The sequence below is a fragment of the Ambystoma mexicanum genome, chromosome 4q (genome assembly GCF_040938575.1).
Source record: "Ambystoma mexicanum isolate Mex_15411 chromosome 4q, UKY_AmexF1_1, whole genome shotgun sequence".
NCBI lineage: Eukaryota > Metazoa > Chordata > Amphibia > Caudata > Ambystomatidae > Ambystoma > Ambystoma mexicanum.
The window spans coordinates 1,253,063,032-1,253,083,820 of record NC_090928.1 but is presented as its reverse complement, the minus strand read 5'-3'; positions in this window follow the sequence as shown (position 1 = coordinate 1,253,083,820).

Genomic DNA, 20,789 nt, shown 5'->3' with positions numbered 1-20,789 from the left:
TATTTTACTATTGGTCAAAATGTATACTAGCTGCATTTTGAGTAGGCAAGAAGAATGGGCGAGGTCCAGGAATGAACCATGCATTTGTACTTTCGATAATTTTAGATAGATATGTAAGGATAGGAAGAAGAGTTGTCCACGCTGCCTTCCTGGATCTAGCAAATGCCTTTCATTCTATTGAGCGACCTTTATTGTGGGCCAAACCTAAGAGACTGGGTGTCCTGCCTCCATTACTTCAATTGATCGTTATTCTATATTCGGACACCAGGACTTCTGTTAGATGCCACTCCAGCGTAGGCTTTTCTAGCGAGTTTCACTTGCACCTCTTCTATTTATTATCTTTTTATCTGATTTTATACCACCCACAACTGGGTTGGATTCTTTTCCCCCTAGCTTGAACGTGGTGCATTATCCTCACTACTATATGCAGATCTCTCCTAAGGGGTTGGCTAGTAGCCTGGCATATGCATCTAAGTATTTCAAAAACAATGGTCTAAAATTGAATTTAAATAAAACTAATATTGTTATTTTTGGTTCAAAACATGAAAATAAATATATCTGGTGCATAGACGGGATTAAGCTAAGCGTGGTGGACTCATCCGCCTATCTGGTGATAATGTTTGCGAGAAATTGTCAGTGATCGGCGCATTTATCAATTGTGGAGAACCGCCTAAGGCCTACTTTATGTGGTCTTCGATGATTTTACCAAAAGGTTGCCGGCTTCCGCTTTGATAAATGCATTCAAGCCCCTGAGGCTAAGATTTATTCCGTCATACTATATTGTCAGAGTGCACACAATAATGGAGGAGAGTAATCGACACTTTCCCACGAACCACCGAAGCCAAATGAATCGACTCTCCACCCGTGGTTGGCACAGGCGCCTGACTTGAGAACACAGGACACCACGTGGCAGCCAATGGGGGGAAGAGGGGTTAAGGAGAGGTTGTGGATAGGTGTGTGGGAAGTTAGGAAAACCGGTAGAGGTGTAGGGAAACCTAAGTTGGATAGGAAAGGAGGAAGCACCAGGGAAAAACCCTCCTTAACTTCAACCTGCATACATATTAACCTGACTCTTACAGTAACCTGTACCTTTCTGAACCAGCCCTACACAGACCTTAGCACACCTTGATACGTGTGTACATGAAACAAACATAAGCATAGCAATAAGCAGAATGAACACATGACAATGGAAAGCTTTCCATGGATGAAGAAACAAGACACATGGCTCCTGGGGCGCGTAGAAGCAACACCAAACACATATCACAAAATCATGCCTCTCTGAAACCTCTCTCTAACTGATAAACCTTGTGGAGGTTCTAAACTGATTACCCCCTCTGTCCGATTGCAAATCACTGAATACACCTTTCCCCTTCTCCGTGCGTGCGAGTGAAAACAACCATACTCTCACACACGGTAAAGCTTTAACGGATAATGTTAATTTGTTGTAGTTTTTTTCTTTTGCAAAGTCTAATGAGGCCCAGCAATTTACAGTAAACACGTTTTGTCAGCGTTCATTTGAGTAAGAAAACACAGAGCACACTTCAGTAAGAAAATACAAAGCGCCCTTATCTGAGTTCCGAGACGCCCGTGGGACCTCTCGGAAGAAATGTAGACCGCCATGAACTTCTGCCAAATGGCAGCATTCCCTCCTTGCTCCACAGGGAACCTACGGTAGCCGTCCTTAATTTTTCTCCATGCTTGGCTGTATTTCTTCCACGTACCGTCTCTCCGCTCGTGCTGCACTCAATAACGAAAATAAGCCACACCTACATGTGCGCCGTTGCTTCATTTATGCTGCCTCTCATCAATAGCAGCTGGCAACGCGTGCACACAGAACTACAGACTTTCCCACAGCATGATGGGAATTGCAGTCTTGTTTCCTCTGCCGGCACACCACTACATACGAACCCTTTGGATGTGAAGGCAAGCGTCCCCAACCAGCACGATCCTCCCCGCAATGAGAGACAATGAAGGACTCTCCCAGGATGGGAATAAGGCCAAGACAGAGTGCGGGTGAGAGTAAATGGGAGTTTATCAATCAGAATAGGGCATGCAAAGAACTCTGCAACCTCCGAGAGCGCTCTGTCTGACAATAGCAAAGACAGGCGTATATATTTACAAAAAACGTCATAAGAACCTACACACTATAGGGGGCACAAGTTTAATGGGATTGGGTGGCGACGACTAACTATAGGTGCTGCTGCGGCGTGGTTGGTCTTGGCTGGAAGACGTCACTGGTCAGCCTCGTGGGTTGGGCTGGGCCTGGCAGGTCGGCTTGAGTTCATCCGGGCGGTGTTGGTGTGCCAATGCGGCCTGTGGCAGAGATGAATGCCTTTCCTGACTTATTTGCCCTCGGCCATGCACACCGCAGTCATTCAGTCATTACAGTGTTATTCTCTTTAGTAAATCTTCCAATAGGTTATTTTACAGGTTAATGCAACGCAGGAGGAATGTACCTTGTGAGGGGTCTGGAGGTAATACGTCAGGACATGGTTACCAGTGTCCTGTTGACCGGGGCCATAGGTCGAGGGGCTAAGCTTCAGAGCCTGGGATGGGCGGTACAAGTCTTTCTGCCTTGTTAGAAGTTGTTATGGATGTTCCTCTGTGTGTTGTCAACGTGTTGGGTGTCCTGATTGCACAGGGCCATAAGTCTAAGATGGTCCGGTAGGTTGTGGGGTTTACAAGGGGGCGCGTGTGTTCAGGCAGAGGTTTACTGCTGAGCTGTAAATAATGCAGGTGGCGGGCCGCGGCCTTGGGTGCTACAGAGGGGATTACAACTCTTTGAATCGGCTCCAGTCTGGTTGGGGGAGGTAAAGCAGTGCGGCGCGGTCTTTGTTCTCATGCCTTGGCAGTCTTCGCAGGGTGGGAGGGGGAATGGCCTTGCCCGTATTTCACAAAGGTATCTCCCTCGTGTGTTGCCGATTTTAGGTAAAGACATCACAAACATTTGAACACTCTATGATACTTATTCAAATCAATACAAAACATGCATTTAAACTTTGCTGGATGCGTTTCGATTATATCCAGTCTGAGCACCTTATTCATACATTATGTTTTAACAACTACAGTATTTAGTTATATGCATATATATTTGCAGTAAGTGAGGTAGAATTAGAATTGGTGGAGTACACAGAAAATAACCCGCCACTGTTCGTGACGGTGGTGGCACATGTGGGGCCTAGGCATGCACACATGACAAACGCTTTCTCGTGCATCCTTCACATAAGCCCTCTGTATGGTTACATTCATCTTCTCGTGTCCTCTAGCAGCATTAGTTCAGTTATGGCGCAAGCCCATAGAGTGTAAGTTTCCCAGTGATACACGTAACAAATAGATCCCTGGTGCGTTCCTTTGTTATTAGCACCCAACTGCAATGGTGTGGGCTCGCCATCGCTTATATCATGGAAGCATGCTTTCTTAGGTTTATACATTTTACAGGCTTTTGTAATATACAGGGTTTTTGTGGAAGAAAGCATACTTTGCGAGTGGTCTTGGCATTAATATATAAAGACTGTCTGCCATTTGATGACCGTTTTACTGTTCTTTTCATTTCCCAGGCCTGCTGGCCGGGTCATGCTGGGAGCGATGATACACTGCGGGAGGTGAACTGATACAATGTTAGTGTATTACGCTAGCTCATGTCCGTCTTGTTCGTGGGAACGTGCTCGCAGCGGATCTGCCTGGGTGCTGCGACGACAGGGATGACTGAGATTCTCCAAGGGTGGGGGCCGCGCTACAATGCGCCAAGCTCACACCATCTTTACCAAATAAAATGGTTTCTGGGCCTAGCTAAATTTTAATACATGTGGGCAGTCAATATGTGTTGGGCAATCAATACGTGTGGGCAATGTCTCCAGCGGGTGAACCCTCCACCACCTGGGCCCGGGTGGCATGAGGGGACGCCCAATGAGCCATTGCCCTCACCGGGGGAGAAAACGCAGGCGAGGGGGGTCTCTTGGACCAATCCTCCCCTACATTTCCCCCCTTTCGTTACTTAAGTAACGAATTCTTTAAATCCTCTATCCTTCTACATTCTGCTTCGTCCATCACTGCCTCATCCCATGCAGGAGTTCCTTTGATGGGCATCCATGCTCTGCACACCCCCCTTAAGCTCTCACCTCTCCTGGCGTATTCATCTGGAGTACACGTTAGGTATATGCATCCACCGTCTCCTAAATCTACCCAAACTTCCTTGTCCCATTCTATTATACGGGGCTCTTTGATGGTGGTGTGCCATAACTTGTCTACAATATCCTTATCGTGGTATATAGGCACCAGTTGGTACCTGGGTGTGTTATCTATCCCTGTTTGTACTTGTGCTTCTTGCATCGTTTTCATTGTACCTTGTGAGTTGCCCACTGTCACCATCATCATTGCACCATTTGGTACTGCGTTAGCACAAACTCGAAGACCCACCTGGCACAGGCAAAAAATTAAAAGGAGGAACACCACAGCTGGCATCAAAAGTTTCACAGTTATTCCAAGCCATGAGGGGACCCAGGAGAAGATGTTATCGAACCAGGTACTGTCTTCGGCTCCACCTTCCTTTTTCATTTTTTCTCCTAGGTTGTGGACTGCTTCAATCACATGGGATAGGGAGACGTTCTCTGCGTCTTCGGAAGGTACGAAAGTGCAACAGGCACTTCCTATTTTTCGGCAAACATCGCCGTCTATCGCCGTCAACAGTCCAGGACATACCTGTTTTGCATGGTCATCAGTCGTAAAGCTCTTAGTTCCACTTTTATTATATTGAACCCTTCTTCAGTGTCGTTTGCCAGCTGAATCAATTCCCAGCGGGTTATCTGGAGCCATTTTGCGTTTGCCCTTGCTTGGACACTTGAGACGAGCGAGGCAAAAAATGTTTCTGCTGAGCTGAATAATCGATATCTGTCTGGGATCTGAGCCAATAGTTCTGATGATGCCTTTGATATATAATTTAATGCGCGTCTGTTACGGGTCAGCACCTCTCCCTTGCTTCCGGAAGCCAGGACATACATTCGTGACTCTGCAGTTGGTTGAGCCACACTTTGCTGCATGCGTTCCTGTGTCCTTTTGCTCCCATCGATGTGGCTTTCGGGTATCACCATTAGGGCTGAGTGCAGAGTGGCCATTGAGCAGCTGCCACTCCATGACGGGGGGAGGTGTAGGTATGCCTGGTTGCCGCATACCCAGTACGTGTCCATAAGGGCCGCAGTCCCTTTTCTTAGATCTGGGATGGTGAGGGTCTTGTTACAGCTCTTGTTTGTTCCCATGGAGGTTCTTACTTCTCCTTTAAAAAACAGCTCATAGTCCATTTCGCTCTGTAGTTTGAAAGGTTTTTCGATGGCAGTTACCCAAGTTAGTTTTGAAATGTGTTCCTTCCATACTGGTGTACATGTTTCTTCTATCCACTGCAATTTCTCCGGTGCCACACCTCTCAGTGCTTCCGCTTTGCACACTACTTCTTCATCCTTCCGCTTGTTATCAGAAAAAAGTGTCCCTTCAATTACAAAAAATGGTTCTTTCAGACATACCACCCCTGCCGGTTTTGGGTAGCACGTTTTCTCGTTCTGCAGCATTTGGAAAGTCACTTCATGTGCCTGGAAGGTGTTCTTAATTCTGCATAACGTGAGATGAAGGAGACATTGGGCATCTATGATTGGCAACTCTTTGGGTAACAGTACTTTGGGTGTAACTGATGCGTGATGGATGAGGGAACAAACATAACAGCTCTCGTTTGTTGTTTGTTTAGCTGTGGCACTCATATCTGCATACCACTTATTTGTTTGGTGGGGGTGTCGTGGGTCTTCCATCTTATCTAGACCTAGCCCATAGTACTCATCATACTTCCTCCTCCCTGCTTCCCTCTTCCGTCTGTTGTTCTTTTTCCTCATGTACTTCCCAACTCCCTGGGCAAGGGACAAACTAGACCCCCCTTTCTCATTCCCGCCCCCCTTGGCCCATGCATCATATAATATTTCGTGTATTGCTAGCAGCTTTTCCTCTTCCTTCCTGACGTTATCTGGCAGGTAGTTATTTAGTATGGGGGCAGGCTGGCTGGTGGGGGTGTTATACAACCACGATATGGCAGACGGGTTTCGGTCATTTAAACTGTGGGCATTGTAATTAGATACCCCTGGTGGAGACACTGTGTTGTTCTGCATTCCACCTTGTGACTTCTTTCTTTGTGCGATGACAGTACTGGATGGTGTGGTATGATACCCCCATACAAGTTTAGTTCCGTCCCATCTCAAAAAATCACCTTCCCTTGTATTGGCCCTTGTAGTTGTATTGGGCCAGTAGTGCTGTTAATCCCTCCCCCCTCGTTCATCTCGATAGAGATGAACGCTACAAACCAATATGTAACCAGACCGAACATTAGCATAAAGAACAGTGTGATGCATACAGATAATCCACACTCATACGAATATCTGCATCTCTCATGTACTAATTCTCTCATTCTACTAATTCTATCCTTTGCAGGCTGCCCGTTAGATGCCATGGAAGCTCCTGTTTGAGATATAAAAGTGCATTAAGTGCATGCATGTAAACATTTTGCTAGCACCATCAGTGCCAATATATATTTGACGGGGAATGGAGGCGGGTGGGGATGCGGGGAGGGGTATTCACAGACAAGGGTGTATACAGGCCATAATTTGGTCATTTCGTTAAGTATATACAAGTCAACAAGATAAAAAGAGAAAACACATTTTTTTTTTTTCTTAAGTATCCTTATCAGTTATTCTCCCATTCAAATCTAGTACCAATATACACACACAAGTTCATATTCAGTCATTCTGTTCAGTTGCATCGTTTGCTGTTGTCTGTGCCTCCTCATCTACCTCCTCTTGTACATTGCTATATGCTTTACGTACATCGGTCAAGCGTACCCAGTACCTCAAGCCCTTCACCTTCACTGCCGTGGGCGTGCAAAATACTACTTCATATGGGCCATGGAATCGTGGTGCGTTCCACCGACGCACAAAGCTTCTGACATAAATTGAGTCACCTGGCATCAGCTGTAGCTGTTGCTCTGGCTCCATGACGGACTCTGTGACGTTACCCTCTTCTCTAGTGAAGGGTGGGGACAGTTGCTTTGATATCACGCGCGCTGCCCTTGTCAATTTCCTTAAATAATCTGTGAACTCATCTCCCAATATCGCGGCGCTTCTGTGAGCATCTGAGTGTTCGCGCAGTGGAGAGTGTGCTGTGTTCATTCGTCTCCCAGTCACGATTTTGTGCGGGGACAAATGGTGGTCTTTGCTTGGCTGATTTCTCAATTCAAATAGCGCAAGGGGTAGACAGTAAATCCAATTCTTCTTTAGTGAAAAGCACAGTTTTGATAACCTGCCCTTTAACAGTCCGTTCATCTTTTCCACTACGCCATTACTTTGAGGATGATAAATTGAACATAATTTATGTTTTATTCCCAATAATGTAGTGACTTCCTTGAAAAGCTCATTTACAAAATGGCTGCCGTTGTCTGAGCGAATCACGTCACAAATTCCCCAGCGCGGGAACATTTCCCTTACTAGGAACTTGGCGGCGCTTTTGGCATCAGGTCGCGCACAGGGTCCTGCTTCCACCCACCTTGAAAATGGGCACACAACCACGATCATGTACCGCGCGCCATTACACCTTTCCCCCATGTCTGCATAATCTATATGCAGCTCTCTGAATGGGCCAATGGGTTTAGGAATTGTTCCCCGGAGAGTACGTAATGTCATTCCTGAATTGTATATTTGGCATGTTGTACATTCCATTGCCAACCGAGACACATGCTCTTGGAGACAGGGCACGAACCATTCTTCCTGTATTTCTGCTGCGATGTGCTGTTTGGTGTTATGTGCAGGGAAGTGTAACTGTTGAAATGCAATTTCTAGTAACTGTATTGGCATTACCACTTTGCCTGAGTTATTTTGCCGCCACAGCAGGTCTGTTCCCGACTTGCTGCACCCCCGTTTCGTCCACATCAATTTTTCCTCTGCACTAGCTCCTTCCTGCAATTCTAGTATTTGTGATATGGGCATCATGTTGTATCCTTCTGGGGGCTCTTCGTTTCTTTTGTGCTTAAGTATGTACTCACCTGTGTCATATTTCTGAAAATAGGAAGCCTCCTTGGCGGCAGCGTCCGCTGCCGCGTTCCCCAAAGACACAACATCTGTGTTGGATGTATGTGCTTGGCACTTTACTATTGCTACTGCAATAGGGTTTTGTAAGGCCTCAATTAGCTCTTTCAACAATTCTGCATGCTGTACTGGCGTTCCGTCTGCCCGTCTAAATTCCCTACGCCCCCATCTTGCTAGCCCTCCATGTACTGTCGTCGTCATGTAGGCTAAGTCGGTGTATATTGTCACTGCACAACCCTTTGCTGCATGCAGTGCTTCTATGAGCGCAATCAGCTCTGCTGCCTGTGCGGAGTAATGTGATGGGAGGCGGTATTGTACTAGTGTTTCATACTCACCATCTTCTAACCTAACTACTGCCATGCCAACGTGTTTTTCTCCCGTGTCCACGTCTATTGATGCAGACCCATCCACAAAGTACACTTCCCCCTCGCTTAGAGCGTTCTCACACACCACTGTGTCCTCCCCTCTTTCTCCTGTGTAAGTTGCGCAATCGTGGTTCTGCATGTCTTCGAGTGTGCACGCTTCTGTAATGAATGTGGCGGGGTTCACTGTCTTGCATCTCACTATATGGATATTAGCACTGGACAATATAATCTCGTAGGCGGTCGCCCGCTGTGTGGTCAGTGTGCTTTTTGATCTCTCAAGTATTGCAAATAATGAGTGTTCCACAAACAATGTCACAGGGCAACCCATTACTATTGTGGCACTTTTCTCAATCGCGAACGCGGCTGCAGCGAGTGATTGCTCGCACGCGAAATGGCCCTGCATCACGACATCTAAGGTACCACTATAGTAAGCCAGTGGCTTGTGTCCCAAGGATGTTTTTTGTGTCAGTACTGCGGTCATGAGTGTTTCCTTGCAGTGTGAGAATAGGTAAAATTTGCGTCCATAATCGGGGTTTGCTAGTACTGGAGCGCTTGAAATTAGCTCTTTCAATGATTGAAATGATTCGTTCATCTCTTCTGACCATTGTATTTTTTCATTCTCCTGTTGTGCTTCCTTGAGTGCTTGTAGGAGGGGCCTCGTGTATGCTGCATAATCTAATATCCATGCTCGGCAATAGTTGCACATCCCCAGGAATTTCTGCATATCTTTCACTGTTGTGGGTGCTCCTACTGATCTTATTGCTTCTACCCTGTCGGGAATTATTCTCTTTCCATCCTTTGATATGAGCTGTCCCAGGTATAAGACCTCAGTCAGGCAGTACTGTAGCTTCCCCTTGTCTACCTTGTATCCCTTGTTGGCCAGTAAAGTTAGGAGCGTTGTTGAATCTTTTCTACATATTGCTTCATCTTGTGCACACACTAATAGATCGTCTACATACTGAATAATTGTACTCTCAACTGACAAGTTTCCCAAGTCTTCATGCAATATGCGGTTGAATATTTATTTATTTTTTATTTATTTGCATTTGTTAAGCGCACTTGCAGCCCATGAGGCATCGAGGCGCTGTTACAGAGGAAACACAGATTAAGATTAGATTTTTTCTTTTTGTCTTAGTTACGTATTTATAACGCGCTTAAACACTCGGAGGTTTCTAAGCGCGGACCCGGGGATCGAACCTGTTGTGGCTTTGTGTCGTCTTGCTTCCAAGACGCGCACGCTGCCGCTGTGCTATCCTCCCAGGACGGATATGCTCGGGCTCTCACAGCATCCCTGTGGTAGTCTGCAGTGTTCATATCTCTTGCCCCCCAGTGTGAAGGCGGTAAGGTATCTACTCTCTTCAGCTAGGGGTATTGAGAAAAATGCGTTTTTCAAGTCGACTACTGTGAAATGTGATGCCGCTTTCGGGATGCTGCATAGTATCGATGCAGGGTTCGGGACTAGAGGGAACTCCTTCTGAATTACATCATTGAGGGGGCATAAGTCCTGTATCATCCTCCAAGACCCTCCTTTTGCTTTTTTGATGGGATAAATGCATGTGTTACATGGGGAGTTTGAAGGCACTATTATCCCTTGTGCTAGCAGTGCATTTATTGTTTCTTTTATCCCTTCTGCAGCTTCGCGGGACAATGGATACTGTTTAACTCGGGGTAAAATTGCTCCTTGCTTTAGTTTTATTACCACAGGTTGCACTCCGTGCAACAGCCCTAAATCATGGGGGCCTGTTGTCCATAAATTGTTTGGTACGAACCTCATGTCGTCATCAAAAAATGACGGCGGTGCTCCTACCACTGTCATTAATTGGACGGGGGTCTCCCTGGCTTGTATTAAAATGTCACAGGGCATCGCTATTTCCATCACTATTTCGCCATCCCCTTCTATGTCAGAAAAGAGATCCTCATCTGTTACCTCTCGTAGGGCGATGTTGGCGTTTGTACACAGCACTGTGCGCCACTCGCATCCTTCTCCGTCCACCCCAATCACAGCGATCCTTTTCGCAGATACTTGTACAGCGTGCAAGTCCAATGATACCACTGATCCTGGTGCTGCGTTGGGACATACTATTGGGCGGAAGAGGAATTCCGCTGGAATCCTCCAGTCCATGCTTCTTAGCTCTGGAATTATGAGGGCCAAGGTTTTTAGCCCTTCAATGAACATCTCCTCATCTTGTGGCAGCCCTCGTATTTCCTGTGTGGTTATGTAGGCGTGCACTACCAGCATCGCACGCAAGGGACATATTCCGGGTGTAGAACACACTATTCCTCTCTCGGTGAATGATATGGTCATGTTAAGTTTACTCAGGAGGTCCCTCCCTTATAAATTTACTGATGAGTTTTCATAGTATAGTAAGGGTGCCTTTACAGTTTTACCCCCCACTGTTACATCCAATGCTTCTGTGAAAGGAACTTCAATTACAGCCCCAGAGAACCCCTGCGTCTCTCTAACTTCCTGTTAGATAACGGGAATCGGCCCTCTCTGACACATGATTTCTCCGCTCCCGAATCAACCATGAATATGAATTGCTTGTCTCCTATCTGCGCCCCTACCAATGGTTCCTCTGCTGCACTGTAGGTGGTGGATAGGACTGGACACGCAAGTTTTCTCTGTGGGCTGTCCTATGCGGGGTGTCCCATTGCCCCCCCTTCATTAAATACACTTCCGGAAACCATTGACATACCGTTGTAAGGTGCTGGCGCGGGGGCCCCGTTTACATGTACCGCGAAAGGGTTACCTGGCGTGTATTGCACGCTGTCATTGTTTTGTGGGTGGTTCTGTGTTCTGTACTGGGGTCCCTGTTGCTGGCCAGCATTACCCAGGCCTGGGTTTCTCAGTTGCTGTTGTCCCATCGGAAGGCCATATGGGCTTCCCGGGTGGGGATGGCCATACTGTTCTACCTCTTGGAACCCGTTGTTGGGTCTGCTTCTACACTCTCTAGAGTAATGCCCCCACCGCCCGCAGTTCCAGCAACTTCCTTGTGCACCTCTAGGACCCTGCCATCCGTTTCCCCCTGTACCCCGTACCCTGGTCCACCTCCTCTTCGGCCCCTGTACCAACCTTGTCCCCCTCGAGGGGTCCACTCTTGCCACTGCGGACCTCCGCCTTGCTCCTGCTCATTCCACTGCCTCTGTCCTGTTCCCGCCCAATTAGTTGCCACTCTTCCTTGTAGTGCTATCAGCCCCTCCTCCTCATCATCTCCCTCTCTGCTGTGTGGGAGCGCGGCTACTGCAACCTTCACCAACTTTGTCTGTACTAACTTTGCCTCGTCTGCCAATCTTTTCTGCGCCACCTCCTTCTCCCTCTCCTTGATTCGTTTACAATGGTGTACTATTATGCTCTGAATTTCTGGCCATCCCTTTGCTTCAATACCTGCTATCTTGTCGAGCGCCTTCTGCACTTCCTTTGGGAGCCCTCTCTTTATAATGAAGTAAAATAAAGATGTCGATTGATACCAGGGCGTACCCGTTTCTGCTCTCCACATCTCTTGGACCCGAAAAATGTAATCCATAGCCTCCTCCCCGTCATTCATTGTACACTGCATCACTGACTGTAAGTCTGGCGTATCTGGGAATGTTTCGCGTAAGGCATCCCACACCCTGGCACGCACTGTGTTAAAGGAGGCCCCATCGTGTCGGTCACAGTCTAACGTTACTCCCGGGAAACCGGCTTTTACCCATATTCTCTCAGCCCGATCGCCCACTGCTGACACGAGCAGACTTTTCACATCTCCTATAGCTAGGGGTACCCCAGCAGTATGTTTCTCAAAGGCATATATCCACTTACTTGCCCCTCCTGACAACGGGGGCAATAGCTTTAATAAATTGGCTTTATCCATCTGTGCCCATGGGATATAGTTAGGCCTCCCTCCTCCCCTGTGTATCAACGGGAGCTGTAGCTTTCCTTTCGTCGTCCCATCCGGACCTGTTTTGGCTGCTGATGTTCCCAGTGATGCCATTTTCCCCACTCTGTTCCTTAATCGCCCCGTCCATTCATCATCCAGTGTTCTCATCGAGCACGTACCATCCTCTCCTTCGCTTCCCCCCTCCCATTGCCATGCTCAACCTGTCGCTTTCTTCTAATTCGTCCCTTATGTCACATAGTAATTCCTCTCTGTCCCCCATAGGCCTTTCATCATTGTCGGTATCTTCCTCTCGCGTCCCTATTTCAATTATTCGTGTCGGTTCTTCTTCAATTCTGAACAGTATCTCACCTTTTTTCCACCCCTCTTCAGGTTTTCTATTCTCACTTGGCGCTCTAGACGCACGCCCTGATCTAGGAGCATTAAGTGCTGTTTGCCCACACATGTCCCTTATCCTTGAGAGCTCGTCTTTTGCTATTGACACTCTTGACTGTAAATCATCTGTGAGCTTCTGTATGTCCCCCCTTTGTGTACTCGCCTGGCCTCGCTCTCTCGTACTTTCATATGGTGGGGGTGCCGTAGGCCGGTGGGGTGTGGTAGTTGTCGGGGGAGGCACATATGTGGGGTCACTGTATCCTTCTGCGGGTACTGGCTTGTTTAATATCGGGTACAAACTTATTACCTCTACTGGTGGCGCTACACTTGGCAATTCTTTGACATCTTTCTGTATCAGTAGTGGATTGTCTGTGGTGGATGGGAGATCAGTATTTAATGCTGGTGTTTTGGGCGGTGGTATCTCTTCAAATAACCTCCAAAGATCTACTATTTCCCTCCTATTTTGCAGCTGCTTTCCTTTGTACTTCAAACAAATGCATGTGATCACCATATCCAGAACACTCTTATCAAATGACCCTCCCTCTGGCCATATCTGGGGTAACCCCTCTCCTTTCAGCTCAGTTACCCATTGGTCGTGATATTTCTTAATCCGTTCTGCGTACCCTGGGAGATTCTTACAAATATGTGATAATGGTGTTTCAGCCCCCATCTCTGTGCCCTTCTAGTGCTTGTGTGTCTCTGTATGTGTGTCTGCAACTCCAATGTGAATGTAATATCAATATTGTTTTTATTTTTTTTTTTTTATATATATTCTACTTCACATTCAATGTTAGGCTCGTTTAGGCTCCCCCCCCCCCTTTGATTGTATAATACAAAACTGACTGTACACAGTTTCTACTGTGTTCTCTTTGGGGGGCACATACAAGAGCAACCCATCATTTATTTTGACAATTTCAATCCAGAAATCAAAAGGTACCCACTCACTTCACTGTATCAACGTTGTCTTTAAAAAAAAAAGGTTTTATGCGGTCACACTTACCATGACCATTTAACTATTATACATTTATAGTCGCTTTACACATTCGCAACATCAGATTGTCTTCTGACACATACGAGGTGAACACACCTCTTGTTACCACTCAATTCACCATTCAAGCTGCCCTCCCTTTCCTCCCTAGCCGGCTGTCCCTGTCCGTCTTATTTGAATCTATGGATGCGCATGTATATATATATATGTTATCCTGTTCTCCCCCCTTCCAGTAGGACTCTTTTTCTCTTATTTATTATTATTTTTTTTTTTTCTTCCCTAAATTTGTGTTAATCTCACTTTTATTCTCCCCCTACCCCTAAAGAAAAGAAAAGAAAGAAGTAATAGCGATCACTAATATATTCTCAGTGCCCCCTTTTGCGGAACACTTTTATTTCATATTCCACTTCTTCATATATTCCCAGTACTAGTCAAGATAGCACTATGCGGCGCCGCCTTCCACCCCCTTTCGGAGCTAGGTTCCCGTCACTTTTATCTCTTATTCACCTCGTAATCCTAATGGCCATATGCAAAAAAAAAGCAAAGAAAGTTTAAGATGATCTTTAGTAGATCTGCGTACTCCCTCTTCGTTACCTGTCCTACACTTCTCTTCCCGCTCCCCTTACAATCGCTCGCACTCAGTACTCACGTGCCCGTCTTGAACCGATAGTCTCCGAAACTGCGTCCGTCCAGGCAGTGTCGCCGTCAGCTCAACAGTCAGCCCCGGCTCCGGCGAGCGGTACTCAAAGGGGATTTTTCAACCGGGATCCCGTACCCTCTCTCTATTGAGTGCGCACTTCTTAGTGTACCGGTCGCCGTTGGCGGGCAGCCTCCCGGAGCCGGCTCACCGTGCGTATCCCTTTTCGACCGGAGATTCTCGTGCCAAAAGGGGACGGTAATGTTGGATCGGGAAATAATAAAAAAAATCACGCTTTCGGGGTCACCACTGAAGGCAAGCGTCCCCAACCAGCACGATCCTCCCCGCAATGAGAGACAATGAAGGACTCTCCCAGGATGGGAATAAGGCCAAGACAGAGTGCGGGTGAGAGTAAATGGGAGTTTATCAATCAGAATAGGGTATGCAAAGAACTCTGCAACCTCCGAGAGCACTCTGTCTGACAATAGCAAAGACAGGCGTATATATTTACAAAAAACGTCATAAGAACCTACACACTATAGGGGGCACAAGTTTAATGGGATTGGGTGGCGACGACTAACTATAGGTGCTGCTGCGGCGTGGTTGGTCTTGGCTGGAAGACGTCACTGGTCAGCCTCGTGGGTTGGGCTGGGCCTGGCAGGTCGGCTTGAGTTCATCCGGGCGGTGTTGGTGTGCCAATGCGGCCTGTGGCAGAGATGAATGCCTTTCCTGACTTATTTGCCCTCGGCCATGCACACCGCAGTCATTCAGTCATTACAGTGTTATTCTCTTTAGTAAATCTTCCAATAGGTTATTTTACAGGTTAATGCAACACAGGAGGAATGTACCTTGTGAGGGGTCTGGAGGTAATACGTCAGGACATGGTTACCAGTGTCCTGTTGACCGGGGCCATAGGTCGAGGGGCTAAGCTTCAGAGCCTGGGACGGGCGGTACAAGTCTTTCTGCCTTGTTAGAAGTTGTTATGGATGTTCCTCTGTGTGTTGTCAACGTGTTGGGTGTCCTGATTGCACAGGGCCATAAGTCTAAGATGGTCCGGTAGGTTGTGGGGTTTACAAGGGGGCGCGTGTGTTCAGGCAGAGGTTTACTGCTGAGCTGTAAATAATGCAGGTGGCGGGCCGCGGCCTTGGGTGCTACAGAGGGGATTACAACTCTTTGAAGCGGCTCCAGTCTGGTTGGGGGAGGTAAAGCAGTGCGGCGCGGTCTTTGTTCTCATGCCTTGGCAGTCTTCGCAGGGTGGGAGGGGGAATGGCCTTGCCCGTATTTCACAAAGGTATCTCCCTCGTGTGTTGCCGATTTTAGGTAAAGACATCACAAACATTTGAACACTCTATGATACTTATTCAAATCAATACAAAACATGCATTTAAACTTTGCTGGATGCGTTTCGATTATATCCAGTCTGAGCACCTTATTCATACATTATGTTTTAACAACTACAGTATTTAGTTATATGCATATATATTTGCAGTAAGTGAGGTAGAATTAGAATTGGTGGAGTACACAGAAAATAACCCGCCACTGTTCGTGACGGTGGTGGCACATGTGGGGCCTAGGCATGCACACATGACAAACGCCTTCTCGTGCATCCTTCACATAAGCCCTCTGTATGGTTACATTCATCTTCACGTGTCCTCTAGCAGCATTAGTTCAGTTATGGCGCAAGCCCATAGAGTGTAAGTTTCCCAGTGATACACGTAACAAATAGATCCCTGGTGCGTTCCTTTGTTATTAGCACCCAACTGCAATGGTGTGGGCTCGCCATTGCTTATATCATGGAAGCATGCTTTCTTAGGTTTATACATTTTACAGGCTTTTGTAATATACAGGGTTTTTGTGGAAGAAAGCATACTTTGCGAGTGGTCTTGGCATTAATATATAAAGACTGTCTGCCATTTGATGACCGTTTTACTGTTCTTTTCATTTCCCAGGCCTGCTGGCCGGGTCATGCTGGGAGCGATGATACACTGCGGGAGGTGAACTGATACAATGTTAGTGTATTACGCTAGCTCATGTCCGTCCTGTTCGTGGGAACGTGCTCGCAGCGGATCTGCCAGGGTGCTGCGCCGACAGGGATGACTGAGATTCTCCAAGGGTGGGGGCCGCGCTACAGTGCGCCAAGCTCACACCATCTTTACCAAATAAAATGGTTTCTGGGCCTAGCTAAATTTTAATACATGTGGGCAGTCAATATGTGTTGGGCAATCAATACGTGTGGGCAATGTCTCCAGCGGGTGAACCCTCCACCACCTGGGCCCGGGTGGCATGAGGGGACGCCCAATGAGCCATTGCCCTCACCGGGGGAGAAAACGCAGGCGAGGGGGGTCTCTTGGACCAATCCTCCCCTACAGATGCTCTTCCTCCTAACATAACCTCCTCTCCCAGGCCTCTTACCAGGACCAGGTTTTGTCGGATGTCGTAAATGAAAGAGTTTCACCAACCTGGGAGCGTGCACCGCCTCTGCCGGTTCCCATGAACAATCTTCTGGTCCATAACCTACCCACTGAATGAAGTACCATAACCTTTGTTTTTCCTCCTGACATCCAAAATTCTTTTCACCTCATATTCCTCTTGTCCATCTTTCTCAATAGGCGGTGGCCGTTTGGTCTTCATACTGGGAGTTGCAGGTTTAAGTAAAGACACATGAAATACCGGGTGGACAGATAAAGTTTTTGGTAAACGTAATTTCATCGCAGTGTCTGATACACATTTACATATTTCATAAGGACCAATAAATCTAGGCATAAATTTACGGGATCCTATTAATGATACATTTTTTGTTGACAACCACACTTAATCCCCAATATGATACGGAGGACTCCCTTGCCGATGTTTATCAGCCTGTTCTTTATATGCTCTCTTAGCTTTTCCAAATGTTCACGTGCTCTCTGCCTGATGTTCAAAAGCAACTGTTAACACGGGCATAGTGTCTGTATCTGGTAAGTGTTCGGGGTTCATGTTTTGCTCATGCCCGTACAAACATTCATTAGGCGCCATACCCAGGGAGCTAGGATAGGTATTATTATATGTAAACCCGGCCAGCCACAATGCCTGTACCCACGAGTCTCTACCATCTCCCAGATAACCTCTCAGGTATTGTTCCAACGTCTGGTTAACTCTTTCCGTCCGTCCATCAGTTTGGGGGTGATAACTAGTAGACAAGGCACAGTTGATTCCCAACATCCAACAGAAAGCACGCCAAAACCTCGATGTAAACTGAGAACCTCTGTCAGAGACAATACTTTTTGGTAAACCATGCAATCTAACCACATGTTGTAGAAATAACTCTGCCAACTTGCCCGCCCCTGGAATTCCCACACATGGGATAAAATGAGCTTGTTTAGACAGAAAATCCACCACCACCCAAATTGTATCAAACTGGTTATCCGGTGGTAAATCAGTAAAGAAATTCATAGACAGATGAGTCCAGGCTCTTTCAGGAGTAGGCAATGGCTGAAGTAACCCTCGCTTTTTGCCATGGTCAGCCTTGTTCCGTGCACAATTCTCACATTGTAACAAATACCTCTCCGCATCCTTTCTCATGTCTGGCCACCAAATGTATTTCTCCAACATAATTTGCATTTTCCTCCGACCCGCATGACCTGCCAGAGGGGATTTATAGAACCAAAATAAAGCCTTTTCCTGTAATTCTTTGATGGGTAGATACAACTGCCCCTGATGGTAAGGCAACCCATTCCGCACCAATCTTGTGGGATGACTATCCTTCCACTTCTGAAGCTGCTTCAGTGAGAAGCCTCTCTTTATTGTCTCAATTAACTGTGTAGTAATTGCTCCAATAACCTTTTCAGGAGAAATAATGGTCTTGACCTCTCCTACCACTGCGTCCATATTTTGTTGACGAGATAACGCATCCACCTTACCGTTTTTCTTACCAGGCTGGAAGGTTACCACAAAATCAAATTCATTGAAATACTGGGACCAACGCAGTTGTCTTTGACTCAAGGTCTGGGCTGTCTTGAAATATGACAAGTTCTTATGATCGGTTACCACTACCACCTGATGTCTTGCCCCCAGTAAATAATATCTCCATTCAATAAAGGCTGATCTAATGGCCAACAGTTCTTTATCCGTGATGGAGTAATTTTGCTCACATCCTGTTAATTTTCGTGAAAAAAAGCCACTGGATGCCATACTCCTTTCTCATCCTTCTGAGATAAGATGGCTCCTATCGCAACATTACTAGCATCTGTCTCTACCTGAAACACTTCCTCAGTATTGGGATGTTTTAACACTGGTGCCGAAGTAAAGCCTCCCTTCAATTCCTTAAAAGCCTTTTCTGCCTCTGGACTCCATTCAAATTTGCTTGACTTTTTGAGTAGTTGTGTGATGGGAGTGACTATGTTAGAAAAATTACCAATAAACCACCGATAGAAATTGGCGAACCCCAGAAAGGATTTGATATCTTTAATGCACTGTGGAGATGGCCATTCCATCCCTGCTTGTACTTTCTTGGGATCCATAACTACCCCTGTAGGTGTCAAAATAAATCCCAAAAACTCTACTTGCTTCACATTGAATGCACACTTTTCTAGTTTTACACATAGTTGATATTCTTGAAGGCGTTGCAACACTGCCCTTACATGTAGTACATACTGCTCAGGGGATTCTGAATAAATCAAAATGTCATCAATGTAGACGATAACAAAAATGTCAATATAGTCTCTCAAAACATCTTGCATAAAAACTGAAAAGCTGCAGGGGCATTACACAAACCAAATGGCATTACAAGATACTCAAACAACCCAAACTTAGTCCGGAATGCCGTTTTCCACTCATCCCCCTCCTTCACTCTGATCATATGATAGGCCCCTCGCAAATCCAACTTAGTGTAAACCTGTGCCGCCCGCACCTGATCTAACACTACTGAAATCAAAGGTAAAGGAAATCTATTCTTAACCGTAACCTTATTTAAGGCACGATAGTCAATACACGTTCGTAATGTGCCTTCCTAGGAACAAAAAATAAAGGTGAAGAAACTGGGGAAGTGGAATGCTTTATAAAACCTTTAGCTAGCATCTCGTCCAAATATTCTCTGAGATATTTATTTTCAGTTTCTGTGAGTGCATAAATGCGACTGCAAGGCAACTTTGCCCCTTCCTCTAAATCAATTACACAATCATAAGGTCTATGTGGAGGTAGTCTTTCAGCTCCTCCCTTGTCAAAAACCTTTGCAAATTCCATATACTGCTCGGGGATTCCTGAATCCACCACTCCCACCACTGCTTCTACTACCTCTCTTTCCGCCAACCGGGTGGCCGGTCCCACTTCAGTAAACATTTGTTCCTGACACTTTTGTTCCTCAAACCATAATGTTTGTTTCTTCCAATCAATCCTCGGATTATGTTTTCTTAACCCGGGCATTCCTAAAATCAGCCCAAACTGAGGTGCTGCTATTAAATCAAAAGTAACGTCTTCCTTATGCCCTTCCATGCATACCATCTCCAATTTCTCTGTTTGTTTCCGAATAGGCCAGACACCAATGGCGAGCCATCCACGGAGTGTACTCCCTCCACCCTCTCCTTATCTTGTATGGGTAACTCTAACTGTTCAGCCATCATTATATCTACAAAATTGTTAGATTCCCAGTGGCCTTGCGCTCGTAGTGTAGCCGAGGAAATCCTCAAGGTAATACAATTCTCGGGTGAGATAAACCTAACACCCCAAGGAAGGAATTAACCAGAAGATGGAGATCAGAAGATGCCGTGGATCATCCGTGGATGATTGCAGAAGACCCCAGAACAGTCGGCAACCAGGCGTTTCGAGACGAGAGCTGGAGAATAGGATGAAGTTACCATCACTTACAACACAAGTATTGTCATATAGCACCATATGCAAAGAGAGACTAACCTGCGCCAATGGGATAACCGGCTAGGTTTTAATCAGGTCGTACAATGCCAATCTATCCGTCTAGAACAACAAAGACAATATAAGTTTTGAAATCAGGATAGTTTACAGGTAGAATTCACAGATAATAGAATAAGAGACTTACCAATAGCTTAACAGGTGAGACCACGTACATCTGGTCCCCAAGGGGAGTCCTGCCCCGACGCACAACGCACGACAACGCCTAATACTGGGGTGGCCAGTCTCTAGTCCCCAACAGCCACCGGACCCAATGGCACAAGGATGCCTACTTCTAGGGTGACCAGTCTCTAGTCCCCAATAGCCACCGGGCACGACGGCACGAGGATGCCTAAACAGGTAAGTGCCCTTGGGACCAGAGGATGGATGAAGTCTAACTGAAGCGTGGGATAACAGGGACGGATCCTTTATCTGGAAGAGTACTGATCCAGGTTGTAGATTCTTAATCCAGGCGGGCCGTAGGAACACCAGATGGCCAGGATCAGACAGGGTGTGTAAGGAAATCAGGAGTCCAGTAAAGAAAAACCAGATGGAAATATG